Source organism: Euprymna scolopes, chromosome 1, assembly GCF_053919585.1.
Source record: "Euprymna scolopes isolate OS-2025 chromosome 1, ASM5391958v1, whole genome shotgun sequence".
In the NCBI taxonomy this organism is placed as follows: Eukaryota; Metazoa; Mollusca; class Cephalopoda; order Sepiida; family Sepiolidae; genus Euprymna; species Euprymna scolopes.
The window spans coordinates 21,638,615-21,660,381 of NC_136482.1; the positions used below are offsets into that span (position 1 = coordinate 21,638,615).

At 31.0% G+C, this 21,767-nt stretch overlaps 1 protein-coding gene across 1 annotated transcript in view; it reads left to right on the plus strand.

Annotated features, from left to right (window-relative positions):
• LOC145285317 (protein unc-93 homolog A-like) overlaps positions 1 to 21,767 on the plus strand; it is a 719,754-nt gene that overhangs the window by 145,796 nt on the left and 552,191 nt on the right. Inside the window, exon 2 of the mRNA XM_080134117.1 lies at positions 6,907 to 6,975. The gene's annotated coding sequence lies outside the window, so the exon portion shown is untranslated. The remainder of the gene's footprint in view (positions 1 to 6,906; positions 6,976 to 21,767) is intronic.

Below are 21,767 nucleotides of genomic sequence, written 5' to 3' on the forward strand. Positions count from 1 at the left end.
GATTTTTACATTTAACATCGTTCGTTTGCCTTACGTTAGTTTTTTTGTGTTCTTTTTCGATTTTTTTAAGTTTTAAGTTTTTTTAAATAATATTTAATTTTTATTTAATATTTAAAAATATTTACTTCGCTTATTCTTATTTTTTTATTAACCCCCCCCGTTTGCCTGGCGTTAGATTTTTGTGTTTTTTTTTCGATTTTTAAAAGTTTTTACGTCGCTTATTCTTATATTTTAATTACCCCCCCCCCAACCATCACCGCCGCCCGCGCACACACACATCTAAACACCGGGGCAATGCCGGGTACCCCCCGCTAGTCTATAATATAAATCTCACCTGTCTGTAATAATATATGTATGTATGTTTGTTTACCTAAAACTTTCAACATAGGCGACGGATTTACACGAGATCGATATCGTTTTGAAGCTATACCTTTCGGACAACAATCATCGAAAAATTGGCTAAAAACATTAATTTGTTCACCCTCAACTGGGCACTTTTCTAGTGGGAGGAGTCGCTTTTTTTCGCCGATATTTTCGAAACTCATCGCCTCTTTTCGATTCATTAGTCTTAATTTAACCATTCACCATTCCTGGTTTGCAACGGCAAAGACGTCACGTTTATTTTTCATGTTCTTTTCCTCCTTTGTGGGATAGGTTCGAGCCTGCCTGCCTGCCTACTACCACATAAAATTTATCTTTTTGCTCAACACACACCTCAAAACACCCGGGCAACGTCGAGCATATCTATAATATAAATCTCACCTATCTGTTTAAATGCATATATGTATGTATGTATGTTTCGCAAAACTTTCGACTGAGGCAACAGATCCTGACAAAATGGATATTATTTTGAAGCTCGACGTCTTGAACGACAAATACCGAAAAATTAGTCAAAACCAGTAATTCCTTCACCATAAAATCGGCCATTTGGTTCAAGAAGGAGGTCGATTTTTTTCGCCGACATTTTAGCAAATCATCATTACTCTTGGATTGACTTCGGTTAATTTCAACGCTTTTTACTCCCGATCGAAATAACGTATTTTATGCGACGTCTTTGACGCGAGGTTTGAATGACTTGCAAAAATCTCACCAAAAATTCGACCCCTCCTTGTACAAATGTGCCCAGTTGAGGGTGAACAGATTAACGTTTTTAGCCAATTTTTCGATATTTGTCGTCCGAAGGGTCGTACTTCAAAGGGATACGGATCTTTGAAAATCTATCGCTTCTGTCGACATACATACATACAATAATACATACATTTAAACAGACAGGTGATATTTATATAATAGACTAGTCTGGATGCCCGGCGTTGCCCGGGTGTTTGTAGGTGTGTAGTTGAGCAAAAAAAAAAGTTGTAGTAGGCAGGCAGGCTCGAAACCGTGATGCGAAGGCAGAAAAGAAAGTGAAAGAAAATCTGACGTCTTAGCCGATGTCTCCGGGCTAAGACGTCAGATTTTCTTTCACTTTCACTGCCTACTACAACGGGCACACAGGCAAGTAACCTATAAAATGTATAAAAAAACTCTATGTTCGTTCCATTAAACATTTTCATGATGGAAATCGCTCCAGACAAAGCATGAAGCTATTTAATGCAAGGAGATAAAAATACTACTTTAAGGCCAACAACTTTCAACGATAATTGTTAGATGGAATAGATTATAAACTAGAAAGCAACAGTTCTTACCTCTTTGTTAGAAACATTGCTTATGGAATGTGAGGACTAAAGGACCAAATAAGCGAAGCAAGAGTTACGAGGCTGCCGAAAGTCAACCCGAGATCCATTTTCTATTTTCTTTGCAATCGTCTCATAATATTTTTCACGATTAAACGGGTAATCCATCTATCTCATTAATGCTCATCCCCGCGTGGCTTTTGATCTTAATAAGATGTGGCTCAGCATTAAACTATCACAGATGGTACTTGAATGGATGTGTGTTAGAATATTTGCTCTAATTTTTTTACGATGGAACTTTCAATCTACTTAGTATGGGGTGCGTGTATGTCTATTTTCGGCAATTTTGTCTTCGAGAAAAATCTATTAAAAAATAAAATTAATGAAATACACTTAAAATCGAACAAACGCAGAATAAAACAAAAGCAACAGATGTACTCAACGTCGATGCATCGTTTATTTATTTTTGTATAATTTCTTAGAATTTTGTGTAAAAATTCATTAAAAAATCAATTGATTTGGACAAACACGGATGCGAGCTTTAAACAGAAAACACTTCAAGTAATTGAAACAGAAAATAAACGAAAATATAGCAAAAAATTACACTGCTGTCTGTTAGGTGAATAGTTATCAACTTTTCAGCTTTGGGATGATTTCTGTTGAAACAACATTATATTAACCAAATTAAATCAAATCTTATAAAAATAGTTTAATTAATAATTTAATGAGCAAAAATCCTGTATTAATTAGTTTAAATTATTAATACGGTATTGTTTGGTCATTAAGTTATCAACTGAATCAAATTTTTATAAATCTGGAACTAATTGGTTAGTATAAGTGGTTTTTCTATTTGTCCACGACAAATTAAGATACGACAAAGGCACTATAAAATACGACAGCTACTCCTGCTGTTTAATCGTGTAATAATACATGTGACTGAGGATCGCCTGTGAATTTGATATTTCCATGAAACTTCATCCTTCAGAGGAAGCCGGTTCAACCCGTCTAGGGTGAATGTCATTGGCGTACATACATTCGTGTGATCTTTAGGCACGTCATTTGACACGTCATTTAGACAGGCTGGCATGCTTTTCTCCACTAAAAATATTTGTACAAAATAACTATTTTTGGAAAATATCAAAAGAAAATTTTTCTTCGTCTTAAGTAACCTTTTAAAACAAATATGTTTTCTTTTAACTTCAGGTGAACTTTTTTCTTTTAACTTAAGGGAACATTTTCTCTTTTAACTTAAAGGGACATTTTTTGCTTTAAACTAAAGGGGACATTTTTTTCTTTTAGTTAAGGAGACATTTTTTTCTTTTAACTTCAGGGAACATTTTCTATTACTTTTAACTTGAGAGGACGTTTTTGTCTCCTTCCCTAAGGGAATCTTTTTTCTTTTAGTTAGAGGGACATTTTTTCTTTTAACTTCAGGAGATATTTTTTCCTTTTAATTTAAGGGAACATTTTTTCTTTAAAGGGACGTTATTTCCTTAAATTTTAGGGAACATATTTTGTTTTAATTTAAGGGGACATTTTTATTTAACTTAAGGGAACAGTGTTTTTCTTTTAACTTAACAGGACATTTTTTTTTAAATTTTGAGAAACATTTTTCTTTTAATTTTGAAAGACATTTTTTCCTTTTTACTTAAGGGAACATTTTTTCTGTTAACTTAAGAGAACATTTGTCTTGCAACATAAGGAAACATTTTTTATTTTAACTTAAGCAGACGTTTTCTATTACTTTTTATTAAGGAGACTTTTTTTTATCTCTTAGCTAAAGGGAAAATTATTATGTTTCATTCTTACTTTTTAAAAATATTTCCCCAACAATTTTTTACAAATATTTTTATCGAACAAATATTTTTATCGAACAAATATTTTCATCGAACAAAACAACATAACGCTTCAATTAAAATCGGTTCATTTTTGCTGTTGACATAGAAATTTGAGGTTTCTCGAAGCGCGTAACTAAATATCACACGAATAGAGGAAGCAGGAGCCATTTGTCGTGCTTTCTCGTGCCTTAATGTGTCGTACACATTAAAAAAACCGTGAGTATAATTTTATTTCATTTGCAGCCATCATAAAGATGAAAAATTTAAAATATCTATGCGAGTAGTAACAGTGTTTGTATATATATATATATATATATATATATATATATATATATATATATATATATATATATACAAACACTGAATTAAATATATATATAATTTAAAAGAGCATCTTAAAAATAATAGAAATTGTAAATCTATATTATATATATATTTATATATATATATAAATATATATATATTTATATATATATATATTTATATATATTTATATTTATATATATATATATATTTATATATATTTATATTTATATATATATATTTATATATATTTATATATATATTTATATATATTTATATATATATATATTTATATATATATATTTATATATATTTATATATATTTATATATATATTTATATATATATATATATTTATATATATTTATATTTATATATATATTTATATATATATTATATATATTTATGTATATATATTTATATATATATTTATATATATATATAATGTACACATAATTATATATACGTATATACATGTATATATATATAATGTATACATACTTATATATGTACGTATATACAGGTATATATATATATATATATATATATATACATAATGTATACATACTTATATATATATATGTATATACAGGCATTATTATATGTATATACAGGCATATATATATATATATATATATATATAAGTAACTTTTTTAGTTTGAGGAATTATTTCAAACTTCTATACAGTTTTTAATTTACAGACTTGAAACTTCATATACAGGAGATTTGTTTTTTTGCTAGTAAGATGTCAACATAAAAAAACATTAGTCTTAAAAGGTTTAGCAAATATACATTTACAGCTTAAACAATGTCATTTTTGAACACTTTTGTATACGTAGGTCAAAGGTAATAAATAAGGTCTAGAGATGTGTATGTTTTGGTTTCAATTCTAGCTCATAGCACCGAAGTCATTTTTTTTTTACTTTTGAAATGACTTCTACATATTGGGTACAATATAATAATCGATCGAAAATTTATTCTTTAATAATAAATAAGAAATATACTTAAATTAAAATATCATATTTTCCGTCAGCCACCACTCGGTATGAGTCTTAAGTAATTCGCTATTGTATTATTAGTATTGCCCGCACTAATGTTTGGACATTCAACCGCTAGAAGAGTCTTTTGTTGAACTGAATTTTACCTAGTACTTTACCTGTTAAGTTACGGGTCCTTGTATGCGAATCTAATTAATACCAACTATCAATTCTCATCTCAAAATTCAGAAGCATAAAGATAAAAATTTCAAGCAGAAAAATACTAATTTTGGATTCTGTTATATCATTAACTGACTTTGCAAACTCACATTTCGCTGATTCAAACAATCCAACGCGAACTTTATGGCCAATTCAACCAGTTCTATTTTATCTAGCATCGTATCCATATAATATAAATATTATCTAATCTCATATCCATATAATATAAATATTATCTAACCTCATATCCATATAATATAAATATTATCTAACCTCATATCCATATAATATAAATATTATCTAACCTCATATCCATATAATATAAATATTATCTAATCTCATATCCATATAATATAAATATTATCTAACCTCATATCCATATAATATAAATATTATCTAACCTCATATCCATATAATATAAATATTATCTAATCTCATATCCATATAATATAAATATTATCTAACCTCATATCCATATAATATAAATATTATCTAATCTCATATCCATATAATAAAAATATTATCTAACCTCATATCCATATAATATAAATATTATTTAATCTCATATCCATTTAATAAAAATATTATCTAATCTCATATCCATATAATAAAAATAATATCTAATCTTATACCGATATAATATCCACATCACACATATATTATTATATGTTTCATTTTACTTTAGTCAAAGTTTTCAGAAATGAAGAGGCCTCTATCCGGGAGGGGGGGGGGTAAACACGTAATCTCTATATGAGATACAAATTATTCAAATATTCCAGTAAAGTTCTTCTTTACCTCTCAAGTATTGAGTCAGTAAAGAAGTTGGAATATAACATTTCTTCTCCTAAACTGACCATTTAAATATGTTAAAATATACATTTCCTGTGTACTCTTAGTCTTATTTGGTTCCAGGAGGAAAATTCATCTAGTCTGGTAGAGTATCCAGCTTTGTGCTATTACTTGAGGTAAAATCATTTGGAGAAGGTGCACTATTCATTGTAAAAGCCAGCGTGTGCTAGCCATACCTAAGAGATCTTATATGGGTCGCATATACTATGAAATTGTGAATAATTATTCAAGGTTTACTTATAGGGAAACTGATCCTTATGCTAGCAATATCCCGACAAACCTCTGTAACAGAGAGACCGTAGACACTTAAGGATAGTCTCTAGTTGTTATATATTTGTTATGGTCGGTTTTTCAATGTGTTTTTCAGTCTATATAATTTCTAAATCGACTTTTGTCATTAGCCTACGATATATACACACTGACAATGATTAGAACACAACACAGCTGATTTATAAAAAAAACCTATTTTGTTTATTCCACATGACAACAGTTTTAGATTTGGTTATGGCGGGTGTTGACATTAGTGAAGGCGCGTGGGGGGTGTAGTGCGGATGTTTAGAAGTGAAGAAAATATATAAGCTTGTTCTCGCTCTGTGATCGACTGTTGCTCGCTTTCTGTTGTGTAGATTTATATAAACATTATTTCATCCTGAAATGTTTAATATTTCCCATCGCCTATTGTTCTAATCCTTTGATCGATAGTTCTGGCCTATTATGCATTGCAATGGACAATAGTGGAAAGTCTCGCATTTTTTTTTTTTTTTACATGGAATCGATCTGCGTGTGTGCAACCATCGAATGCCTCTTTTCATGGGGTCACCTGCAAAATATCCAACATAGTAAGCATTCAAGTATCTATCCTATATATATTATCGAATATCATATCAATATCATTCATATTATCTAGTATCACATATCATCTAATATCGTATCGTATGAGCTAGTATTATATATTTGGATTGTTTCATGTATTTTGTTGTACTTTTTCCAAATCGATTTCTTTGTTTCTTTCTCTCATGTTTTTTCTTTATGAATTTTCTTTTTCCAGATGTCCATTTTAGAGAGGAAACGGCCGTTGGATAACTTCCCATAGTCAATGCTAGATGAAGATCTGAAAGTAAGTAATTTACTTTTAATATATCCAGATGTATCGTTTTGACCCTGATTCCATTAGTGTATTAAAGTGAGGGTTGAAGAAGGATAATCGCCCTCGGACGCAATAGTGATCGAACATAAAATTCTTCTTCTTGTACCAAGTCATTCATTCATTTCGTATGAATCAGATGATTCTACTGCTGCCGTTGTTTTTTTTCCGTTATACTTCTTTCTAGAAAGACATCGAGTATTTACAGGAGGCGATCACATGACGGTTGCCAACATTCCGAAAAAAACTTTTCCAAACACAAGCGACACACGCGTTTAAAATTCAGTTCATATCACAAAGGATAGCTTAAAAATAGAAACAACCTCCCCTTATAATAGTCATTGTTTGCCTGCCTCCTCACGAAGGTAGAGTCAAACATATGGTCAGTTTTTAAGTGGAGGAAAATCCAGTTACCGCAAACGGACAACTTCAGATTGAGATAAAAATTGCCTCAGGATAGAAAAATTTCTCTTTCTCTTATCGAAGACAGAACAAATAAAACGCATTATCAGAACAGATACTACACTTTTCTCCTATCCAAATAAGTTTCATATTGAAAAACAAGAATGTATATCTCTATCTTTTCTATTATATAAAAGTCACTTTGTATGTGTGTGAGCTCTTTCCTCATGGATTCTGAAACAGCTGAGCCTATCTTTTGCAAATTTCACACAAAGGTAATTTATATATCTGGCAGTGTTCTTAGATATGTTTTGTACAGAAATTTATCGAATAAGTATAGAAAATCGAAAAAGAAAAGATCTTAAAAATAGTTTTTTTCCTTTTAGATAAAAAAGAATTACAGGATATTATATTATGTTTCACCGGCCAATCATTTCTTCTTAAAAACAGAACTATTATCGTCTGAAGACATAGCTTAGTGGTAGAGTATTCGACTACTGATCAACTGGTCACCAGTTCCAGTCCTGGTGTTCTTAACCAATTTATTTTATTTTTTTCTCATTAATGAGTTCAATTTACGATAAAAGAAGAAAAAACCATTTAAAATCGCTGCAAGTTATTTCTTCGTTTGTACATTTTAAAACTAAATATTAATCAGAAGTGACTTTATCGAGGTATTCATTGTCCAATCCAAATATCAGCTGAGGTGATATTGTAAATAGACACAGACGGAATTTGATGAATAACATTGTTGTTGTTGTTGTTTTTTTTTTTTTTTTTTAATCATATTTTTTGCGGATTAGTCCACCGGGCAAATTATCCCTCGTAATAAATAATATTCAATAGAGGATTGATTCTATAATAATACACGCGCAATCTGCATAAGTTAAAATATCATGTTTAAGCGTATTGTACGACCGGGCAACGCCTGGCGTTCAGCTAATTCTTTATAAACATCTATGAAATCTGTGCCCTTTGTTATTCATGATTACAAATATTTTAAGATGGAGTTCCGTTGCCAGATTAGAGGAGGTGCCGGTCAGAACACCCTTTCTTATCTTGACGAAGTACAAAATCGACTTTGCAATCTAGTATGGATTGATCTGTTTTACTCCGTTCAATCACTTTCTCACAGGAAATACGTTGTTAGTTTCTCTCTAGTCTATCCTCATTTCTATGAAAGGCGCTCGACTGAACTATGGTTATTGTAAGATATAAACAGTAAGAAGTCTAGGTGCTACTACAACGGGAATGGCCCTAGACAATTAATATTTATATAATATATGATTATTGCAAAGACAGAATATGTCTATATCGACTTTAGTTTTATAAATAAAACAAAACTATAGGTAGAAAGGAAAAAGTCAGTATGAAGAGAGCTCCATAAGAATTTAGTTATTGAAAAGAAACTACTGGAATTTGTGGTTGCAAAAAAAAAAAAAAAAGGAAGGATGAATGCCAATCAAACCAAAGATACGTTTCTGCACCTTATCAAGAACCTTCAAATGGGGAAGGGATTTACCAGGCCAAATATAACAACAGTATGCATGGACCGATAGTAAATTTGCAGCAATCTAGTCTCATGTGTTAGAATTGATTTCACGGAGAAGCAGAAAGAACAATGGATATAAACCGCATTGCAACAAGTTATCAAAACAACAAATTGGTGCAGACCACTAGACTAATGGGTTAAACGATCTAGAACAAAGAAAATAATTAATAGAGAGATAATTCTGAATAACACGCCATAACAGGGCAGGTCGATTTTGAAACCCCGGTGATGCAATCGTGATGATAGTTAGGGTTTGACATAGAAAAGACCTACACAAAATAAATATTTTTTTAAATCCTTATCTTTGCTTGAGGAAATGACTTTAAAAGTTGAAAAATTTAAGCTATTAAAAGTTTTTCGGCGAATTATCAAGAACATCCCGTCATCAAAACAATCCGTACTGTTAAGAAAATGGAATCATAATTTAGAATATGTTTTAAACTACATTTTTAAATAAAATGAGTGAGGATAATGAATAAATAAAATAAATATTAACTATAAAGGCAAAATTATGTTTTTTAAATAATAGCGGCCAAAGTTCGCCTTTTCATTTCAGGAACTTTTTTGAGGTGGGGACATTTTAGATTTCACCGTTGTAAACACACGTTCGTTATTGCTATTGAAAATTAACGTTTTTTTTTTTTTAAACATTACGATTTTTAGGCTTAAGTATTTTGAAAGGAGAAACGAAACAAACGTGTTTAAAATATATATTATTATATTTAAAGTGTCTGTAGTGAATTTAAACATATTTGTTTTATCTTTTTTGATTTGTTTTTCTATTAGGTTGATGTAAAAATAATGTCAATTTTTTGACGTTTAAACGAACATCAAAAACATTATTTTTTCACCAACCTAATATTTCACATCAAATTCTATTTGAAATTTTTATTAAAATATGGTAATACTCCAGTTTTATATTAAAAAAATACCCGATACTATTTTATTCTACACATTCTTTACGAAACATAACCACGTAAATTTTCAAGTTTTTTCTACTTAATAAAAAATACTTTGCAGAAAATTAGTAGCAAATATTTATTTCTTTTATTTTTAGGGAGTTATTGTTTTTAAGTATTTTTCTTCTAAAATTATAGTTTTAAAATTAGATAAACTACAAAGGTTTATACGAGTAAATAAGGAAACTGCTTTAAAGGTTTTTCTGTAGTTGTGCATCTATTATATTGTGCTAAAATAACTTTATTATTTAGAAAGCCATTCTTAACACGGGGGGATGAGAGGGTGTGTTGTAACTATTCTGCACTTTAACCTAACAATTTAATAAACAAAAAACATCATAAAAATTACATTTAACTTGAAAATACTATTAAAAATAGCATGGTAACATAAATGCACAAGCACTGGTTTTTCAAACTCTAAACACTCGATAAAAGTAGCAGAGCTACAGCAAGAATGGATCTCTTTATGGATAAATTCATGTTATCGAAGGAGGAGGAGCTAAAGTCTGCTAAAAATGTCTAAACTAAACACTACTATGCTTCAGATTTGGTTTGGTCCTCTCTTTTCAATACATTCAACTCTACAAAGGTTTGAATTATTTCTTATAACTAGCACTTACTTTTTTACATATGAAATAGTGAACAACTAAAAAAAAAGACTGAAAAAGATTACTGCTATCAATTTTGCAGCCACACACTAGTCAAATTTGATTGATTTTTCTAAAAGAAGTAGTACATGGGCAGGAAGCAAGACATAGACACATTATTAAAAAATCATCGTGCCAACAAATTAGACCTTCATTTTCCTCGAAAGAGAATTACACAGAACAATTTAGTTCTATTATAATAGTTTTTATTATTGCGTTTAATAAAAAAGTTAAAATACATAGTTCTGTTACGTTGTATCAAGTTGTTATATTGTGTAATACATCTTCACATATCTTTTTGAATTGTGAAATTTAAAAGACTTAGTCGCTTATTAGCTTTTTTACAATTTTAGTCTAATCAATGCAGCAAAAGTTGAAATATTTTGCTAGTTGTGATTCATATTTAAAATTATAATTCATGTATTTATTTTTCTTTCAATGTATTTCATATAAATATATCAATTTAAATTGAATTTCTTAATAAAAATAGTAGAATTTCAAAGTAAGTGCTGTGTAAAATGATATGAAAATGAAGGATTTCTCAGCATTTTTTTCACACGATTTTAAAAAATTAAATGCTTAACTTTCTGTTCAAGATAGGAATCACATTAAATCTCATCACCATCAATCTATCATCACCAGTGCCATGTTGATTTTCTGAAAAAAGTTGCAAATCCACCTGCCCTAATGTCATAATAGTATTTATAAAAAAAACTGGGATTCGTAACATAAATCCTGTGAGAAAGGTTGCAAAAAAAAAAGGAAGGATGAAGGCCAATCAAACCAAAGATACGTTTCTGCACCTTATCAAGAACCTTCAAATGGGATAGGGATTTACCAGGCTAAATATGACAACAGTATGCATGGACCGATAGTAAATTTGCAGCAATATAGTCTCATGTGTTAGAATTAATTTCACGAAGAAGCAGAAAGAACAATGGATATAATACATGAACTCTAAGAAAAATTCGATGAGAAAAGAAAGACCAAAATGTTCCAGAGTTTATTCATGAAAATCTTAAGAAGAAAACGGACACATCTACGATGGAAAAACATGAGCTAGGTCTAAATATGATTAAATAAAACAAGCTATTCCTTACGTCAATCCACGAATGAACCTGAGTCAACTTCTAGATCAACTGCATATTTTAAGAGAGATTGGTAAGAAGCAACTCCAGGATAAGGAGTGGTATTATCCACATAAATGTTAATCTCAATTCTTGACGTATAAAGCGGAAATCGCTTTGTCAGCGGATATGGATTGCCGACCCTTTCTATTTACTTGAGCCACATAAATCTGAGCTTTTCTCATGTAAATAATGATAACAGTTCTATTTTCAGTGTGACGCCTGGAATCTTCAAATAAAACGGAGAAAATGAATCGTAGTTATTGCAAAAACGGGGATCGATAATGTCTATCTATTATTCTTGGCCAATTTCTCTGGTTAAAAACATTCTTGAAATATAATTGTCTCCGAATGATCGATACTAAAATGTCCATCCCTAAAGCAATAAAAAAAAATCCCAATAGCGGATCAGAAAGAAATGTTGAATAGCCTGACATTTAATAAGATCGGATGTTTTAAATAAAAGGAAGGAATTACCCCAACCTTTTGCCATCATGAAATGCCTTGCATTTAAATAGATTGCCATAAAAATGACCATTCAGAAAATCGAGATTATTTTTCGATGCCTAAATACACTTTTTATTACTCAATCGTCCTGAAAGTTGTAAATGTTTTGGTGGATGCTTAGAAAACCAATTCAGTTTACAATAATTTTTCGAGCGGTTCATGACAACTATTTGTTTCAGAATTTTTGCTAATAAAATAAATAATTTGTATTCTTCGGATAAATCAAGCTACTATCGTCACGTTTCTGAATCCTTGAGATGATGATTTATAATTCACATTATTTGGATTATTCGAACTATTATTCTCATATCGAGTGTTATTTTTACAACATTTCGGATAATGTAACCGACCTTCTTCAGGAATATATTGTCAATCTCGAGAATCTTTCTATCGAACTCGGGAACTTGCGAGGAATTTCGAAGGACCCATGATGTAACCAATAATATACAAAGTAAAATTTAGTTCAAGATGGTACTTTGGAGTTTAAGTAATACATTTAATATAATTGCGAATTACTTAAGACTTCTACCCAGCCATTGCTGACAAAAAAAGAGTATGCTACGCAGATTAAATAAAAGGTTCCGTTAGAATTTCCGTGTAGATTCTCCAAAGCTTCCCGAATTCGGCTGAAAGTCGGAGGTTACCTCGACCGACACGTTGTGAGAATGGCACTTAAGATCAGAAAAACAGTTCCATTTATCCAAAGAATGTGTACTATTCTGACATTGGATATTATTCTCACAACGTTTCGGCAAATGTAATCTCTGATTTTTTTCAAGTACATTTTCTTGAACCGAGAATTTATCCGTAAACTCTTTGTTTAAACGACAGGGTAGATTACTCTCGTTTCGTCAGCCATGAACGGGTAGAATTCTTAAGTAAATAGTGAAGTCTAATCACTACTACTACTACTACTACTACTACTACTACTACTACTAATAATGATAATAATGATAATAAACTTCTAGGATGCGTACGACTTTTTACCACGTCTCATATCTTTTGTGTCAAACACTTCATTTACACAAAGGGTTCATGTTGATTGAATGAATTTTAAAATTATTTATAGATTCTCTTGTCCGATATAAAGATTACCGATTCAACAAGATACGATTTCGAATAAGGTCGGTGGTTACATCGGCAAACATGTGTAAATAACATCTTTATTAATGTAGCTTAGAAATATTTTTTAAATATTAGATCGTAAAAGCGTTTAAAATATGAATAACTGTCCTAAATCCGACTTTGTTTGTTATTTTATAATGTGGATTGCTCCAAACACTTTCAGTATTTTTGTTTAGCTATTTTTATGCATTATTTCATGTATATATATATATATATATATATATATATATATATATATATATATATATATATATATATATTTATCTATAATATATAGCTGAATGTGTGTGTGTGTCTGGTCACGAATAGGCTCCTATATGGTTGACTATTTTAAAAAACTGATGACCTATAATGATAGAAGATGTATCGAGACACAGGAATGGATATGTTTGATCTGGCAGAACGGTGGTTCATTAAAATTGTGGGGTCTGCGTTCGCGCCTGGTCCACAAAGTATGGAAATAAAAAAATAAAAAATAAAAAAACGTTTACAAGTGTTTTTGATACAGATGTACATAATACTTTGATAAGTATGTTTTAACTTTAATAGGGATGATATAATAAAATTGTGGAGTCTGCGTTCTTACCTGGCCTCCATAGAATGAAAATAGGCACAAACTTTAATAAAGACTTTTCATATCTATCTGCGTAAGTATACTTTGATAATTATGTTTCAGTTTGAAGAAATATGGTATAATAAAATTATGGGGTGTTCGTTCGCACCTGACCTCCATAGAATGGAAATAGGTCACAAAGTTTAACAAGTTTTTTTTTTATTATAGATCCACAGAATATTGTGATAAGTGTTTTAGTGGGAACAGGTATGGTATAATAAATTATGGGGTGTATCTATTTTATTTTTACTTTCATTATATTTTGCTTTGGTTTTGATACTCCAAAATTCGAAGCTATCTCTTTACAACCCTTCCTTTTCATAACCTATCATACTTTCATAAATCAGAGTCCATTTTCTGTAGGCTGTTTTTGAAACCAGTCAACGACGGGTACTTTTGCTAGTATATATATATATATATATATATATATATATATATATGTGTGTGTGTGTGTGTGTGTGTGTGTGTGTAGATAGATTCTTTATATAGAGACTTATCAGTATGTAAGAAGTTCAGCACATGGGAATGGACCATAACATACAATGAAATTATAGACAACATAAAATAAATAAGTATTAGCACAAGCTGGATTTTCGATTAAGTGTTGGCCAATGGAAGATACCAAGGTAGAAGAGGAGGTGAGCGACGTGGCTTGGCTAGTCTAATTTCTGGCGGGATATGTTGGCTAATGTGTGTCTGGAAATTTTAGGAAGTTCGACTTACATAATTGGCAGCGCACTAATGCTAATGCATATAAAATGGAGTCTTTTAGAACCTTAAATCGGGCTGACTCTCAAACCCATTTTAAGATTTTTGAGTCAGTCTCGATTATTTCACGTAGGTCCTCTCTCTGTCGGCAGAAAGAATTTATTAAATCATTGGATTTGCTCGGGGGATATATTTTAATCGTTACCGTACCCTCTCCATCTTATTTGTATATTCATTATATATATATATATATATATATATATATATATATATATATATATATATATATATATATACAGTAGCGTCCAAAAGTTAAGGAACGATCGATCATTTTTTTTAATGGCTTCTAACTTTATCTATGAAAAAGAAAAAAATTTTTTTGGTGAATTTTCCAATGTTTAATAATGGTAGTTAAAGAAAAAAACATTTGATTTTAATACATATTAGTTTTTTTTTTACATATAAATAAATTTAATTAAATTACAGGCGTCCAAAAGTTAAGGAACGAGGGAAATTCATTATGAAAAAATAAAGAATCCTTTCAGTATTTAATGAAAAGCCCCTTGTTTTCAATCACACTATGGCATTTTTGCTGCAAGACAGAACCAATCGTTCACATGTTATAGGTGAAATATTATTCCAGGATGTTTTTATACATTCCAATAAATCATCAAGATTTTTTGAGTTTTTTTCTGTGATCTTATCACCAATAATTTTCCAAACATTTTCAATTGGATTCAGGTCTGGGCTCTGAGCTGGCCAATCCATAACGCAAATATTGGATCTATTTAGCTCCTTTAAAACTGTTTTTGCTTTATGCACGGTGCGTTGTCTTGCATAAAGATATCAAAAATAGAAAGATTAGGTACCACATGTTCTCTGTACATTCGGGCATTAACTTTTCCATGAATTCTCACAAGGGGGCCAGTTCCTTTTGAAGATATCATGCCCCATACCATTATACTGCCGCCTCCAAATTTTACTGTACTTTTAACGCACTTAGGGGACAGTCTTTCTCCATTTTTTCTTCTGACATATGGTCTTTTGTCTGATCCGAAAATATTAAATTTAGATTCATCAGTAAAATGAACCTTTTCCCATTTTTTCTTCCCAAAACAAATGTTTTTCGGCGAATAACAATCTGGCCTTTTTATTCTTAATAGAAATTAAAGGCTTTGAGCATGAACTTCTTGAAAATAATCCAACTTCGTTTAATCTTCGTGAGATCGTTTGTCGGGAAATCTTGTGTCCAGTTTCGGATGTAAAATCCCGGGATATCGAAGCCGCAGTTTTAAAGCGATCAGAACGAGATGATCGAGTGATTTTTCTATCCTCCCTTGTAGTTGTTATTCGGGGTCGGCCCGATTTTTTCTTTTCAGTCAATGGTAAACCTTTTTTTCTATTTTCAATAATCCGAAAAACAACGCTTTTAGACCTTTTCAATATTTTAGCAATCTCCCCTATGGACTTTTTTCATCATAATGGCCACAAATAAGCTGTTTTTCTTGTACAGATAGCCTTTTTCGAATATTCGGAGTCGATATGTTGTTGTTAATAAAATTGTTAACGTTTGTATTAATTTTCTGCGTTCCTAAACTTTTGGATGCCTGTAGTTTAATTAAATATATTTATATTAAAAAAAAACTAATATGTATTAAAATCAAAAATTAAAATTTTTTTTTCTTTAACTACCATTATTAAACATTGGAAAATTCACCAAAAAATGCTTTTTTCTTATAGATAAAGTTAGAAGCCATTAAAAAAAAAGATCGATCGTTTCTTAACTTTTGGACGCTACTGTATATATATATATATATATATATATATATATATATATATATATATATATATATATATATTATTTTACACGAATTTCTATTAGTTTTTTCTTTCTCTCGTAGATAACTGAATATTCGTATTTTGATTCATATTTTGTATTTCTATGGTATACCATCGATTAACCCCTGATTAGCTTTTGGTGAAAGAGGTTCCCAGGGGTTTTCTGTGTATAAGTTTTACTGTGATATATATATATCACCCCCGACAAACCCGATAGGCTGCAAAATCCCGCCCCCACACTGTAGAGATCCCTAGATGCAAAAGATCTTTCTACTCCAATAGTTTCTTCCCCAGAACTGCTAGACTTTGGAATTCCATCCCAGGTCCCTGCTTCCCCAACAGTACTGACCTGCAGAAGTTCAAGTGTAACGTGAACCGACATCTTGCTGCCCAAATCCCTACATAGTACCCCAGTAGCTATTGCCCCTGATAGTAGCCCCCTACACCAAGAGTGGCAATTTGCCTTGTTTGGGGTGAAAATGTAATATATATATATATATATATATATATATATATATATATATATATATATATATAATGATAAATTATATATATTATAATTACAGCAAAATAACACCCAGACACTGTAGAGATCCCTAGATGCCGTAAAGCTTTCTACTCAAATAGCTTCTTCCCCCGAACTGCTAGACTTCGGAATTCTCTCGCAAGCCTTTGCTTTCCTGACTGTACTGACATTCAGAAGTTCAAGTGTAATGTAAACAGACATCTTGCTGCACAACTCCCTACATAGTATCCCGACAAATCTGATCATTATTAATAGACCCTAACGACTTAGTAGCACTGTTCCTTGTTTGGAGTGAAATAAATAGTAACAAACTTCAAAGTTGGCAGTATTTAGTCGAGGAAGTATGACGTAGTGTTCTTCATTTAAAGAAAAGGACATATTCTTATATTTAAGGTTCCTTTTAGCTTAGCTAAAAACTATGTTTTTTATCGTTTCTTCTATTAAAGGAATATATATGTGAGGTGAGATGCGTGTCTTGATTGGAAAATTTGAGGCACCAATATAGGTGTGGGTTTTCAGGGTTGTAAGGGTATCCATTGGAATTGAAGAAATATTTAAAATGAAAGGAGATGATCCAATGTTGTTATGGAGTGGTGGATCGAGTCATAGGATTAATTAAAGAGGTACATTAGTTGGTAGGTTCTGGGAGTAGACTATCATTTACTAATAGGTTAGGTTACCTATTGTCTTGGTTAGAATGTGCAATATTTATATTAGACAGAGAAGGGAATATGAGTTATGATTATTTAGGTTAGTAGAATGCAGTTAAGTCACAGTATATGAGTAAATCTCTGTGTATATAAACTTTGTAAAAGGAGTATTGGCAGGAGTATTGGCAGGAGGTTTGGCAATTGCAATTTGAAAAAAATCGTATTCAGCTAATTGTAATATTGTGCATGATTAATTTTTTACTATTTGAATTTATCATGGTTTGCGCTAAATTTGGCATAAATGAGAAAGAGATGTTGACTGTGTTTTTATTGATTATAGAATTATATTCATGGGGTTGCCTAAAGGAATTTTCGAAAATTTAAAATAATTCTTTAAGGATGTTGATTTTACCATTATTATTGTAAGGGTTATTGTAAAATACCATAAGGTATTTTTATTCTTAGCTTGGTAGATTTGTAAACTTCTTTTCTATTTATAGATTATATTTCAAATGTTTTTATTACTATTATTAGAATCGATTATTCTGCTGTGCAAATTTGTTCTATTAATGGTCATATTATAGGTTACAATGCCTGTTCTTATGATTATGGACATTGCATTGAGGGTAGGAAATTCATTGGGAGTAACTCAAGTTAACGAGGGCATTGTTATAAAACTGAGATTTTTTTTTCAAAGATAGGTTTGTTGGTTGAAAGTTTAGATATTTCATTGGTAACTAGTGGAATAATATATTTTATGATGGATTTAGGTTGGGTTGAAAACATATGAACTTAGTATAATAATAGGTTCGGTTTATGGTTTATGGTATCGGCTAAACGGTGCCATCTAGAAAAATAGATTTTTTCTCATATATATATATATATATATATATATATATATATATATATATATATATATATATAATTTTCAGAATGTGCGAGATTGCATATAATAAATTCCACAGCCAAACAACGTCGCAACTCACAGGAGTCATAAAAACTCCTACTTGTGAGACATCGGCTTGGGTTATTGACTGGTTGGTTGGCCGCGTCCCTTGTCGAGACGAAGTAGGTTCATTCCATAGTCGGATTTCGGCGCCGTTTACTTGATCTGTGTTGGTTAATAGAAATTCTTGTGTGCGGGGAGTTTGCTCAGTTGGTAGAGTGCTTGCCTCGCATGCAAGAGGCTCGGGTTTCGAATCCTGAGTTTGGATTTGTCTAACTGATGAGCCCAAATTAGGGCGAAACTCGAGTCTTGGACTTTCGGTTCGTTGACTGTCATGGCTCTTGTGAGCTACGACGTTGTTTGGCTGTGGAATTTATTATATATATATATATATATATATACACCTTTTTAATTGTATAGTGTATACTTTTAATGCATATATACAATAAAAATGATTTTTATTTAAATTACCAAACATATTTTAGCTGAATGAAAATAAATGGCACTTTAAGAGCGTATATAGCGTTTGTAAACAATTCAAATACCGCATATATAGGTATAGCGCATGCATGTAATGTTATTTGTTATATAGTACGTCTTACACGTGTTTCGTTAAATGGTATACCAAACGACTCTCAGGGGCCCATATAAATCTATAAAAGTTGTTTTTTCTACATCCATAAAATATTATTTTTCTAATTAATTTTCTGGTGAGTTGTTTGGTATACCATTCAACGAAACACGTGTAAGAACTACCTGATATCAGCATAAAATGATATGAATGTACTATAAATAAACATATGATATTTCAATTGTTTACAAGTGAAATACACACACACACATGGATTATCCGAAAGATCGAGATCAAAAATAGCTAATAAAACAAAAACATTTCATTCTGTTTAATAATGCTTGTCTGTCTGTCTGTTTGTCTCTCTTTCTCTCTGTCTCTGTCTCTGTCTTTCTGTGTCTGTCTGTCTCTCTCTCTCTATATATATATATATATTCTCTCTCTCTCTCTATATATATATATATTCTCTATATATTCTCTCTCTCTCTATATATATATATATTCTCTCTCTTTCTCTAAATATATATATATATATATATATATATATATATATATATATATATATATATTAGTAATGAAATCCAAAAGGATGTAGTGTTTACCTGATATAAGCAATGGAAAACTTCCAACTAATATAAATAACAGAATTTATATACAGATAATTTAATCCCAACCTAATAAAAAAGCTCAATGCACAATAGAGAGTAGAGCTTATTATAAGAGAAAGAAAACTAAATTACACACATACACACACACATACACACACACACACACACACACGCACACACACACACACACACATATATATATATATATATATATATATATATATATATATATGAAAAATGGTACCCTCGGTAATTATGCTTTAAACGTTTGTTTACCCAACTTGGCACTTTGCATGTTTTGCCTTATTGACTACTTCCCGTCCTTTCTTTCCCAGCAGTCTGAGCTATTTTCGTAGACCGTGAAGCGTAGTGATGAACCCTGTTAGAAGTGCGCACAATAATAAACTATGGATTCCGAATTTAGCCCTCGCCGCAGTGTTTGTCTATTCATAGTAGCGTTAAGGCGCCGGCTAGGAGAATGAGCTGATAACGGTCTTGCAGAAGCCCGTTTGTCATTTTCAAATCACAAAACGTTCCAGAAAAATAAGCCTATTTTTCTTTACGATAGTCAATGGCTGAGCTAAACTTAGGAGATAATTTGCCGTCGTCGAGTATGGTGCGAGACTATATGAGACTTTGTAAGACTTGCGAGATTTGCTTATGTTTTTATTCAAGAAATGAAAAAAAAAACCATTAAATAAGTTATATTGTTTTATAAACAATTCAGACTCCTTGACTTCAAAGCTTAGTGTTGCGCTGGAATACTTGGATCTTCAGTCCATCTAAATATAAATTTAGAAATGAATTGTAAAAAGGAAAGAATCGATCAAAGTAAGCATCTTAAATAATACAATACGCACATACATATTACTATTACTAGTAAGATAAATAATACTAAAACATTAATGATTCACAACTCTATAATTTGTATTTATATGTGTATATACCCGCTCCCTCAAGCAACATCAAGTAACCCTCTCCAAAAAAACAAAAACAAAAACAAAAAAAAACAAACAAAAAAAAAAACAACTGCCGGACAAATCAATTTAAATTTGTATTATTTGGATTATTCTGACTATTGTTTCCATCTTGAGCGTTACTCTCGCAACGATATAACTCCCAATTTTATTTAGGTGCATTTTGTCAACTCTGGAATTTTTCTATCAAACTCAAGAATCTATACGGAATTTTGAATGGAATCCTTTACTTAATCCACAACGGTAGCATTCTTTCGATCCATCAGCTATGAACAGATAGAAGTAAGCAATCCACAATTTCGCCACAGTGGAAGGTTGTTATTCAGTTTAAAAGTGCGACTCGTTATGGAGTCGCATGCCAGCTCAACTTTCGAGTTTAAACAATGCTCCTTCTTCAAATTGAAATTAATTAATCGATTTCTATTTTTAATAAGATAAAATGTGCGTTCTTCGCTTATTTCGTACATCGTTCAATGCCAGTAATCATTATGCCAATCCATTTAATTTTCTTGGGAGAAGTAATTCTAACGATGAAAACTCTGCCATTAATGACGACGAGAACTCGAAAAGAAAACCCTGTGAAACGGACGTAAAAGACGTCATATCAACCCCTTGATCGTTTACTTATCGCTTGAACACGGATGGAGCTGTTTATTGTGCCCGTGACGTAACACCCCTTCCAGAAACGTGCCCTCAACTTGGAATAATAACGTTACTTTCCCCAGTAAAGACCAGATTACAGATTATACCCCGCACAGAGGATTACACCTTCAACATCTGTAAGAGTGTAGCTTAGAACTGAATTTCAAATAGTATTTTATCTGTTACAGCGCAAATATACGCGGGAACGTTGTGAGAATAACTCGCAAGATGAAAACAATAGTTCGACTAATTCAAATAATAAAAATTATCACTCCTCATCTAAAAAAAAAAAAATCAGAATATTGAATTTATTTCAAGTATTTAGGTTTGGTTATTTTTTTATGGCATATCAACCCTTTTCAGGTT